At 34.9% G+C, this 13,590-nt stretch overlaps 1 protein-coding gene across 2 annotated transcripts in view; it reads left to right on the top strand.

Moving 5' to 3' along the window:
• LOC108739150 overlaps positions 1 to 13,590 on the top strand; it is a 157,890-nt gene that overhangs the window by 8,064 nt on the left and 136,236 nt on the right. The gene's annotated exons all lie outside the window — the stretch shown is intronic.

The following is a 13,590-nucleotide window of genomic DNA, read 5'->3' on the forward strand; positions in this document are numbered from 1 at the left end:
TCTATAATTTTATATTTTTACTATCTAGCTACGTATTTTAGGTCTTAATTATTAGGTTCTTTGTTAGCCCCACGGAATAATTGATTTACCCCCGCGGGGGTAATTACCCCCAGGTTCGGAATCACTGCCTTACAGGGATCATGACAATGGGTAGGTGTTGATTGTGAAGCGAAAGAGGAAACGGACGACATGAAGAAGAAGACTGAACTGAACGGACTCTTAAAAAGGTGTTCTTGATCCTTCTGACTAAAACCCCTCTGCTTCTGACCGTTCTAAGACTGCTTGGTGTGATCCTTTTCAGCCGACTTCTAGGTCACACCACTCCGAATTTTATAGTTTTCGTAAATATGTGAAAAAATCCTTTGGAATGGATTTATAGCAATGAAAAGTAAGAAATATACTTTTGTTATTTAACGCCCAATAGAATCTGTCACATGACGTGCTCTAGGAATCTAGATCATATATTGTAGCATTCGAGAGGACACCTGTTCGATTTCGGATTCGACTGTTCTGATCTAAGTTTTTCTGTGATTTCCTTGGACCATTTAAGTAGGTAAATGCTAGGGCAGCGTTAATATTCCACATATAATTCTTTCGCTTTTCATCTTCCCCTCCTAAACCACAATTTCTAAAAGGAAGCTGAAGAAAGGTCACTTTTTTCTTGACACTAGAACAGACATGAGAGCCCCTTTTGTTATTGGAGGCCACATTAATAAAGGAGGCTGCATAATCTGATAGCTGATTAACGGAATGATTACATCTAGTTTTTGTATAGTTTTATCAATTCGAAATGACTTAAACTTCAGGCTATAAAGATTGCCAAAGCTGAAACGCTGCATCATATGTTGTACTCAATCGGTGGCAAAATCTTATTTACCTAGTAATATTAATTAATACAAATACGAGCCTTCATGAAGGTCACACAAGAATCTACGGAGGTCGCACGTTCCTCACCCCTGCCCGGCATTACTAGCTGCAAAATACGTATTAAAAATTTTCATGAAGGACGTGATAAGAGTGTATATTATTACTCTCAGTCAATTATTATATCCAAGTAAAAGCGCAACTGTAAGTAAAGATAGATTGAAGTCCGGATAAGCAGTTCCAAAAATTGGTAGTAACAATAAATCTAACTGCTGGAACAAGTGAAAGCGGTGACGACATATTGTAAGACGGTGTAAAGTTGATGCAAGGTGTACGTTTTTCATAATATGGTTGAGTTGTTTGTTGGATTTGCCATTTTTGAAACTACGTTATTTTGAAGACGTAAAATTACATCACAAACGATTATTTAGGTTAAATGATTATTTTATTGAAACATATTAATGCGGAATATTTAAGCATACTAGTGATAGTTTAATTTAGAAATTCGTAATAGATTTTTAAAGGTGTGTCTGGAGTACGGCGCTGTACGGGTGCGAAACATAAACGGTGGTCACGCCAGAAAGAAATGGTTAGAAACATTCAAAACGTGGTGTTACTGGCGAATGATGAGGATACCGTGGATAGAGAAGGTTATAAATGAAAAAGTATTAGAAAGAATAGGAGAATACCGATCGCTATGGAAGTAGAGGTAGGATAAAAGGCGAAGTAGGAACCTTCTAAAACATGAAGGACTAGTTAGAGACATATTGGAAGCAGATACAGTATTTAAGAGAGAGTAAAGATGGACCTAGATTAGATTACTGTTCACAAATAGTGAGATGTTCTAGTATTAGGAGAATGCGAAAATTAGCTTAGGATAAGAAAAGTGGAGGTGCCTGTCCAGCTGACGAACTTATGATGATGAGTGATAGTCTGAACAAAACTACAAACTGCCGTTTCTTATCACTTGAAATTTAAGGCATTTTCTTGCAGTTATCTATATTAAATTGCAGTCATACAAAAAAACAGAAATTGGAAAATCATGTAGTCAAAATTTTGAAAAACAAAAATATTATACAAGTACAAATGTCAACATACACATACCTACATTAAATGATTTTATTGCAGTTATCGATATTAAATTACGACAAAAAAATAGTAAAGAAAATAAGAAAACATTGTAGACAAAACTTTTAAAAATCTTAATACTCGTATACTACATTTTGTGAAAGTTGTGAGATGATGCTAAATTAATAATCCGTTTGTTTTCCTTTACTTCCTTTCTGTACGCCTCAGTATAATTCGAACATATTTCCTGTTTTACGTTACTTATAGTAATAATTATTGTGTAGCAATGTAATTACAAAATTATTTTAGATTACCTAGGTATAATAATGTGCGCAGTTTGAAGCCACTGGTTGTTTGGTTTGGAAGCTGACCTCGGTAGTCGAAGTGGGATGAGTTAATAGAAACAATTGAATTTGCATGTGTTAATTATGCTGGATGAAGATGTAGAACTGACTTTATGCGTATAGGCACAAGTTAAAGAACGTGAACCAAATTTTAATTCTTTTTTAAAATCGTTTAATAAGAAATGTTAGACGTTTCGCAGAAATATTGCTTTTTCTGAAGTCGGTGTTCCGCTTCACTAACAAAATTTAACGATTTTCAATATTTTATTTAAACGTGTTTAACGTTTCGTTGTTTGAGATGAACCATGGCATATCACATTTTTTCTGCGGAAGTGCAGTGTCCTAAAAAAGATTCAGTTTGAATATAGCGAATAGTGAAGTAACACATGATTGTACGTGTACAAGGTCTGTTCAAAAAGTATCGCAAATTTTGAATTTCCGCGGGTTGCATATACTCATGTCTCTCACTTATACAGATAAGTTCGGCCATGTTGAATGTTCCATTAATTTTTGACAGCTGTTTTGTTTGCACGTGTTTTGGCTCGTCTTCGATTTTTGTCTATTCCAAAAAGTGGATCAAAGAATCTGTATCAACTTTTGTTTGAAAAACAAAATTAAGTGCGTGGAACCATTTCGAATGTTGACTGTGGTATATGGTGAAGCTACCTTGGACCGAAGCAACGTTTATCGGTGGTACAAAAAGTTCTCAGAGGGCCGAGAAGATGAGAACGACGAAAAGTATGCCGGACTCTCGAACGCGTCAACAACAGACGAAAACGTTGATGAAGTGAAGAAAATAGTATTTACCAGTTATTTGGGCATGAGACGGGTCGCCGCGAAATTCGTACCTAAACTGGTGACGAATCATGAGTTTATGGTTATGACGTGAAAACCAAAGCTCAATCATCCCAATGGAAGCTGCCGCACGACCCAAGACCGAAAGAAACGCGCCAAGTTAGGTTGAATGTGGAGGTTTTGCTTACAGTTTTCTTCTATTGCAAGGGCGTGATGGAGAACAAAAATTGGCTTTTACACTATGATTACGCCCCTGCTCACACATCGTTGCTTGTGCGCGAATTATTGGTCAAAAACAACACTAATAATGCCGCAGCCACCGTATTCTTCAGATCTCACCCCCTGTGACTTTTTCTTGTTCGCGAAACTGAAGAGGCCCATGAAAGGACAACTCTACGCTACGATTAAGGAGATAAAGACGGCATCGAAGGAGGAGCTGAACAAAATCACAAAAAATGATATTTTGAAGCCCTTTCAGGATTGGAATACGCGTTAGAACAAGTGTATAATATCCGGTGGGGATTACTTTAAAGGGAACAAAATAAATATTCATCAATAAATAAATAATTTTTGAAAAAAACGCAAAATTCGCAACACTTTTTGAACAGACGTCATATGTCACGACCAGTGAAATTCATATTAGAGCAGACAAAAAGTGAATTGCAATATTGTACCTAAAATTATTGCAACTCGAAACAAAAGCTTAATTAGCGCAATGTTTTCCTATTAGTCTTATTATGCAATTGTTTTGCGATAGTTTTATAATTACAATTTTACTATTTGTTTTTAAAGAAGATGCAATGTATTTCTGCTTTATATTTTCTGTTTTCGGATCGTTTAATATAATAGAAATCAGTATTAAATATCCTTTTTTATACAACGTGAGCATAAAGCTTTAACAATTTGGAAAAGTTTCGCTCCTACGCAATTTAATGGTAGGACAAGTTTCGAGAAAATGTCACACCGTTTTATAATTACCTGGAAATGGAAAACCAACATTAAACGCATCAATTACGTTTGCATCCAACCGTAAAACTTCATCCAGAATTTTCACGTTCACTTTGTATGACGAAGTATGATTAAATCTCGAATTATATAGCTGAGGTTTTCACTTTACGTTAGTTCAATTAGATACGTTAACAAAGTGAAAGAAAGAGAATAAGAGATACGCGATTAATGAATCGGTTCCTTGTTCAGAATAACATTATTTGTGAGTAACTACCTGTGTTCTACTCCCGACAAAGCCGTTTAATCTGCATCAATATATAAATGACAATACGTTCTTGATCCGATGATTAAAGACTGCATTGTCTGTAGACTGGAACTAACGGCCGAGGGTTAAAGCTAAACGAGGGTGGCGTTGAATCTTGTTCACGAAAGGGGCTTCCGTCGCCATTACAATGGCTGAACCATAATAAAATAAGCAACTGGCTGATCAGAAATTTAATTTAATACGTTTAAGGGTGGAGAGATAAAGCAATTAGATTTGTTTTTCGTAATTACAAATGCGTATGTAAAGTACTTGCTTCTCCTAAACTATTACGTTAAGTAGTAGGTACATTAATTCTTAATAGTTCGTGATTATTTTTTTGCAAGTAATGAAGTAGGGGTTCGTTATTTTCAACCGTTAAAGCGATGAAGGGAATGTAATGAAGTAGTGAAAAGACTCTTTTGACTCAATGCTGCTTTATTTATTGTAAGGTTCACGTATATTTCACATTAAACTTTTTCTTTTAATATTTCATTTTTATATACTTACGTATACCATTAATTCAAATAACCGTGGTTACATTTCGGTAGCAGCAGAATATTTTGTACCTATACTTTTATTAAAAAATGGGGAAGCATATGTTTTTTAAGTTAACTCATATTTCTTTATAAAAACAATTGACTTTTATGCTAGCTTTCTAAAGAAAAATTTGTTTCTCAACCCTGAAATGACTAATATACAAAACTGGTGGATGTTGCGAATTTATTCTCATCGAATTTTTAAGAAATGCATTTAATTTGGTCGCATTGACGAAAATTCTCAAAACTTCTATTCGAGTAATTTCAACTTTAAAAATAGTTGAGACACATCGTACACCTATTTTAACTCATCTAATGCCATTTATCCAGAAGTAAGACTCACTGCGATCAAACAATTTAGTATTTACGGTTTTACAGTTACTCATATCTAAACAACTCAAGAATCACTCCACAAATTTGAGAAGGGTTTTCATTATTGTTATGGGACTGAGGAACAGAGCCAGAAGCAGGGTCGGACTCAAGATAGGCGTCAAAATCGGATTTAGTTTCCAAGTAGGTAAGAAAGAATACAGTTCACAGTCCGTATGGGGATAAAAAATTTGAGCACATATAGCGACAGTAATATTATTGTAAAACTTCATTTAGACTAGAAATGCACAGGATAGTACCCAGTAAAACCACTGTAGTTAATAGTTCATGTCTTCTTCATGTTAAAAAGTCGTTAAACACTAAATAAATGCAATTTTAATTGTTGGTTGATGAATTTTCAACAAAAAGGTTAAGTAGAAACCGATAAAACGAGCGTATAAAGTTTAAAAATATTAAAAGTCTGTAGAGTGACGAAATCATACTAATAAGTTATTGCTAATCAAAATCTGATAGGCCAACAAGCGACAAAAATTGTAACAGAACAAACACAAGAACTTATAAATAACAAATAATATAGTCAATAAGCAATACAGGGCAAACGGCCTACCTATCCCAATACAATCTTAATTACCAATTTTAATTAGGCAGGTTTTTTGTTATGAACACTTATTAAATTATTGTTATTATTGCCGATGATTTTTTATTTTTTCTTTGGTAGAATTATCCGACTTCATTATCTGGTAACCGGCGGATTCGGCCGGGTTCCAGATCCAAGTCGAGTACACAGACCATTTCTGACATTGACCAATTACTCAACGACATACCTACGAAACGTGTTTATCATTTATTATGCCTCATATTACAACGGGTAAATAGCTCGGCGGGAACTTATGCAGTATACAAAGTTAGTTAAATGTTAAATGTAACATTAAATCTTCAATTCTTCTTCAGCGTGCTCTTGCTAACTCCATCCATTACTTTTTAGATTAATTCAAACAAATTACGTTGGTGACGTAAACGCAATCCTTCGATGATTTTACATACACAAGCTTTCTTTAAAAACTGAATATATCTTATTAACAGTACCCTCGGGGACGGTTCATAAATTGCGTAACGCAAGTTGGAGGCGCGGGGGATACAGCTAGGCGTTATACGGTCTTTTGACATGGGTTGAGGGGTGGTCAAGGTTCACACTACGTAACGACGTTAGAATCCACCCGAAAGTTTGCAGTTCTGATTTAGTGTGATCAAATATACACTAGGGGCGAGTTGAGAACCGATCATGAACACAGTAAGAATTAATGCATCTTGCATTACCTAATCTATGGACAGTCCTCTATGTTTACGTTTGATACCTGATAATAACAGAGTATTTGTGTATGCCTTTTATCGCTTTAGTTTGAACACATTGAAGTTTGAACTGTCTTCAAAATGTTTAATAAGTAAAAGCTATCATCATAAGTATACAAAACATTGTCAATATTGAAAACAATACCCATATGGTAGATAATAATATACTTGTTAACTGTACGTAATAAGTCACGTTCATTATAATAACATGATTAATCACGAACTTACTTAACTTTAAATAAAGAAAATATTCATATGACTTCCTTTTACACGTATATGTATATGTCAACATAAGAATCTGTATTTATATGAATTGATATTTTCTTATTACATGCGTTTCACCATGTAGCGTAAAAACGCCTGAAAACAAGAACGAATTTAGTTGCAAAGATTCTAAATTGAATAATCCCAAGAAAATATTTTGAGTCAGTAACCTAATGTATATGAGGTCTGTCCAAAAAGTATCGCGAATTTTGTGTTTTTTGAATAAAATTATTTATTTATTCATGAATATCTATTTTGTCCTCTACGAAGTAATGTTTAGTTCCTCCTTCGATGCCGTCTTCATGCCCTCAATCGTAACGTACCGTCGTCCTTCCATGGGCCTCTTCAGTTTCGGGAACAAGAAAAAGTCACAGGGGGGCAGATCTGGTGGATATGGTGGCAAAAGCCAATTTTTATTTTTCCACTGATGTGGGCGTTTCGAGTGACAGGATACAGCAACTTCTCTAACGGTGATTCGACGATTGGCCTATACTATTTTCTTCACTTCATTAATGTTTTCGTCTGTTGTTGACGTGCTCGGGCGTCCGGCACGCTTTTCTTCGTTCAAATCTTCTTGACCCTTTAAGAACATTTTGTATCACCTATAAACGTTGCTTCGGTCCAAGGTAGCTTCACCATATGCCAGAGTCAACATTAGATACACACAGATTCTTTGATCCATATTTTTGGAATAGGCAAGAATCGAAGATGAGTCAAAACACGTGCAAGCAAAGCAGCTGTCAAAAATTAACTGAACATTGAACATGGCCGAACTTGTCGGTGTAAGTGAGAGATATGAGCACTAACATTACGCCACAAAAAAAAAAAACGAAAATCGAATATCCGCAACCCGCAGAAATTCAAAATTCGCGATCCTTTTTGAACGGATCTCGTACACACCTATAAATGTTTTTTTTACATCATTCGTTTAACACAGATCGAGCCAAATTAAATTCCAACACGCTTTCTCTCTATTCATCAGTCGGGCCTTTACTTTGTTTCCATTTTTTTTACGAACATGTTTCATTTACCAACTACTTTTCAATAGAGAATCGACTAGAGATAAGGAACACGTTTCAATTTGTAAATGTTACGTCGGTTGGTAAGCATTAAAAAATCTCGTTTTGATAGTGGAGTAGTGGCCGTTTGCGAACGGAGGTTGCCGAAACATCCGAACTATTTGTAATTATCCTACCTTACACAGCGGCGGCTCGGCCATTAGTAGATTAACCAAGTTGGCAGCGCTTCGCCGTTTTTGTATCTTTCGGCTTCTCGGTCGATGGAATGCTCCTTTACAGCTAGTGAATGTGGAAGAGAGGAAATGAGAAAATCAACTGCTAACAGCAATGACGCGAACAAATGAGCACCACTTTATATCCTCGAAATGAATGAAAATGAAATATTTAGGCTAAACCTTAATTATGCCCGCGCGATTAGAACTAAGCGATCGCATTTATTAACATTCAATTATGGCAAAAACTATCAATTTCGTTTCTAAAAATAAATAGAACTTCTGTGCAGCGCCGGAGTAGGAATCTATTCATTTTTAGGGTCCTCGGACCGTACCCAAAAGAAGCCTATATTTATGGCTTGATATTCACACATAATGTGTAATCGAGAAACGTAGCTCGTATTTAACCTTACAAAAGGATTTATTTAAAGGAAACAAAAAAAAGTATATTACCGAAAATGTATGAAATCTGGAAAATGTATACATTTCCTAGGAATCGTATAAAATTCCGATATTGTACTAGGAAATGTATAAAACTAAACCTTCTGTGAATAAAATGAATAGAACACGTTAGTAAACTGAGAATCAGAATTATCTGTGTTTATGCGGTTCTAGGGGGATCGCCAGATGTATATGCATTGGTGACGTTATTGTTTGGTTAGGTTAGGTTTGGAGATGTATATGCATTAGTGACGTTATTGTATGGTTATTAGGTAAATTTATAACATACTAGTTTTTTAATGCCCCTGCCTGCCGGATGCGGGCTGATATGTTGGAATAATGTCTTCGAAAAGTATGCTTAATTATGATTTCCGCGCCCAACATATATATATATGAAAATAATCGGCATTATCACTTTTACAACATACTAAAAATTCGAGGTCATCGTGTTTGCTGAAACAAAGATAACTTCATCACATTATTCTAACATCTAAAATATCAGCCAGGAACATTAAAGAAACTCCAGTCTGTCATAAATCTCCCTAACCAAACTATGGCGTCACCAATGGATATAGGTACATCTCCAAACAGCCGTATTGTTGCCTATTTAGTATTATCTGTAATACATTTCCGATTGCTATTTAGAAAATGTATAGATTTCCTAGGAAATGTGTCTAATATAATTTATTTCACACATTTCTGGGCTATTTTAGGAATTATATACATTTCTTAGGAATTGTATACAATGACGGATTTCATATATTTCCGGTAACATATACATCAGATTGTGGGAATAAGAATGAGGCTACATTCGGTTTCTGTGATACTAGTTATTAAAGGTGGTATTTCTGCACTGTTTCGCAATACATTACTGCTGAAAATCCCTAATCTAATATTTCAATTAAAATTCAGTGATTATGTATTTTATGGGAAAAGGAGTTAGTGTTCACTTCGGTTGCATTACCAATGGGAGCCCTTACGAATACGAGATCAGTTTATCTCAATTTTAGACGACCTTTTCAAAATAGCAGCCATAAAATAATAATAATAAAAACGGTGCATTATAAAGTTTTTTTGGTCAGTAATTACATTTTAATAAAACTAATAAAATATTTAATTAGTTACCAAGAACTATTTGCTGCCTACCCGAAATATTAATCTCCCCCTTTTCCTCGATCGTTTGACTGGCCTACTATTATGCACTTATAATGAAAATGAAATCGGTTCACTGCTAATATCGACTAGTGCATTATTATCCTTGTACTAAAGGGTCCAGCTCTTTCTTCCCTTCAGAAAATCTGAGTGAAGTGATTGCACATTTCGTTTACTCGGTAACTCGCGTATTTCCTGAGAAAGGGTTAGTCTCCCTCGGGATTTCGTTTGTGATGATTAAGTTTACATCGGAAAAAGTTCCACTTTCTATTAGACAGAGGAGATGATGCCAAGACTTTATCGAGGAAGTTCCAATTGATTTTTAAAAGCTTCTTAATTTAATAGTCGGGGAACGATTGAATTGTGAGTAATAACAATAATTTTAAATTATTTGCTCTAAACGGAAAATTATCTACTAACACAATAGCCGACGCTTTTCAATTTCATTCGACTGTATGACTGATCAACAAATGTAAACGAATAACATAAAAGTAATAAAAGAATATCTAGCGTGTTAATAAAATTTAATTTTTTAGTTTGTGGCGAAACAACTTCTTCTAACTTGGAACTCTTTCCGCATAGGTTCTGATGGAGAGTTCCAATCTTGTAACTCGGAACTAATATGAAACACTTTGACATTTTTAGAAGTGGTTAGTTTTTAATATGAAAATTCATTTGTCGAATTTTTTACCCACTACAAACTACCTTAGGGTAATGAGGGAAAATTGTTGCTGTTGTCACACCCTCGCCGGGAATCGAACCCGGGATCTTTGGCTTTACTTTAATGCTCTGATCACTAAGCTACGAGAGAGAGTTCATTAAGCTGAGGTAGTTTGTAATGCGTAAAAAATTCGACAAGTGAATTTTCATATTCGGAACTAATAGTTCAGACACAGTCTTGCGCACTGAGCGCCTTCTAAATTGTTGTTCTAAGTTACTTATGGCAAAGAACTTCAAGTTTTTTTATCTTATACTTTTTAGTAGAATCAATGTTAAAACAAAAAGGACTTATTATAAGGAACCACAGCACTTTTAGTTAACACGAATACGTATAATGAAAGTATTATTAGGTCCTTTTTGTTTTAATTATTTCTATCACAACAGTCTCCTTTTGCTGCATAAATTAAAACATACATATTTTACAATTAACTTTGTGCTTTTAAATCAATAAGAATCAGCATAAAGGCGTATAAAATTTATTGATAGGATTTGTTATGTCAAGTGGTAAACTATTAATATGTATTTATTCTAAACTGGATTTTAGAACGTTTAATGTAAAAGTACAAACAGCATCCACTTATGTAGAACCAAAATACAATTGGTCTTCATCTTGCTTGGACTTGCTTTAATAGTTCTAGTCTTCGTCTTGGTCTTGCGTGTTAAGTTTTGGTTTTAGTCATTTAATTTGATACTTACGTTTTTCTTTTTTAATAATTCTTTTGGGTACAATTTATTCTTTTTTTTGACGTGACAACGTCTTATAATTCGATGGAGCCGGCTGCAGGCACGAAAAAACATGACTCATGCGGCGTTACCTCGCTCTGAGGCGTTCCATTTAAGGCTTGAAGTGCAAGCGAGAGCGCGGAACGAGCGACAAAGAGGCACAATCGGCCTCCGCGTTCGGCAGCGTTCGACATCTGTCTCTCTCCTACTTGAGTGAGCGATGCGTCCGCGTGGACAGCTGCTATACAATAATACATTTCCATTTACCTCCTTCTCTATATCCATACAAAATATCTATCAAACAAATAAAATTAAAATTTTCTTTTGAAAAATGAAACCATTCCATCAGTATTTTCTTATGACGTTGTCACGTTCAACTATCGTCAGTAAACCGACTTTACAGACAACCGATTTTTTTTATGAAAACTCGAGAACTTATCTTCCTTTCAACACACAAATTGACCCTTCCTCCAATGCGTAAATTGACCTTTTAGCAAAAAAATACTATAAGGAAAGAAATAAAAAATATCGAAAAAAAGATTAGTTTGTCTATAAAAAAATTTTGTTCCAAGAAAAGAATATATTAAAATTGCTTCAAATAGTTTAACTCAAATTCACCGGAAGTAATAATTTTTGGCAATTTTGCTATTCACTAAAAAAATCGTGCTGCCTTTATCCTTTACACATTAGTTGAACTCGTACTTAACCTTTCAAAGATTGGGAATAGTAAAGCTGTTTCTAGATTTTAAAAAAACGTTCATATACAAACATTTTGATCTGTTTATTTGTAAATGAAAAGTTCACCATGTGTTTTGGCAAATGTTGCCTTGATTGAGCCTTTAATTTAAAGGTAGGATTTCCTTCCGACAGATGCGTCAATAAGTGAGATGATATCTCACCCTATTACACTGATTTCGATGCGGTTGCGAGCACTGGTTTGCTTAATTGTAATGGCATTACTCCCGAGTCCGATCTATTACGTGAAATCGAGAAGAACATAAAAACAAACGATCGATAATAGCTAACGAACCGGAAGGCTCTAGTATGGTGTATTACATTAAAATCCGTTGGGTGTTTCAAATTGAAGAGCGAGAGGCAAGTTGTTAATCCCCAAGGAAAATAAAGAAATTTTAAAAATGAAAATCAGGAAAACGTAGATACATGCCGTAGGTGAATAGTTTAAAGAATTTAAAGGAAGATTCATCTCATCGGTTTCTGTTGAAGTATTAAACATTTTTTAGGGTTTCTTGTAAAATTTGATATTTAGCATGGAATCATCACCATCATAAGGTCGTCAGTAAAAGATTCCATAAAACATTTATTAACATAGTCAGTGGGAGAGTTCTGCAAATTTTACGGAAGCGTGTTCGGATAATAAAGAAGGGGACGTTTCTGAGCATGCGGGCAACCCACTATTAGGAACAAGGGTTAGAAACAGGGGGTGAAAGTGCACAATTTTTTTTAAATTTGCTCACTGAGATAGTGTTTAAAAAACTATGGTAATGTATTATGCAGTATACTTAAATTGACAAAAATTATTGCAAAAGAATTAATTCAGAAAATGCAAAAAAAACTTCAAAGATATTTCCGTTTATCATTCTCGTACTTTCCATTCCTCAGATCATTCCTCCATTAAAAAAAATCACTCGACCTTCTGATAACCTCCAATGTCAAGGTCTCAGTCAGGATTAGCGGCTGATTTTCCATTCGAAACCTACTACTTCTTGTCTAAAACTTTTTCCGAAGTAATGAAAGCTATTCAAGATATTTCATGTTTCTTACTGTAATTTTTGTCTACTTCACCCCATGTCCACCATCTTTTTTGTTCCAATTCACGTGTCCGCCCTTCGGGAATTATAAGTATACACAAGTCTATTAAATTTTGAACAATATATCGATGACGTAATTTAATTACTTCCATCGCCTATACCTACTCCCTGTTCCCAGTGGGCTGTCCGCCTACTTAGAAATGTAATCCTCCTTATTATCCAAATATGTTTTCGTAAAATTTGTCCATGGGATATCCCAGTTTCGGTTGACGTTGAAATCGTTCCTAACAACCGCCTACCCTGCTCCACGATCTTTTGCGGTTTCCTTGAAATATTTAGATTAATACAGAAGTAATAGGTACTTAATATACTCTCACTTCTCCTCAATGTTTTCATTTCGCCCACTTTTACCTGCTGTCTTAACAGCGCGTTTTAGAAAATACCACAAATGGCGCGGTAAACGCCATCTGTGGTACGATGCTACATTTTAGGATTACGTATGCTTCAACAAGATCCATTTAAATATATGGATATCTACTTGCTGAAACGAATCCCGATAAAAGTTGGTCTGTGTTCTGTCGAAGCTGTCTACGACGCGCTGATGAGAACCAAAAAGATCGAAATCGCGATCACCATCTGGCAGTTTCAACAGAATACAGACCACTTCGAATTATTTTATACGTAATACAGTTTAAGTTAAAATATTTTTTTATATCCGCTTTTTCTACAAAATAAGTGTCAGTTTATCTAT

The sequence above is a fragment of the Agrilus planipennis genome, unplaced genomic scaffold (genome assembly GCF_000699045.2).
Source record: "Agrilus planipennis isolate EAB-ADULT unplaced genomic scaffold, Apla_2.0 scaffold214, whole genome shotgun sequence".
NCBI lineage: Eukaryota > Metazoa > Arthropoda > Insecta > Coleoptera > Buprestidae > Agrilus > Agrilus planipennis.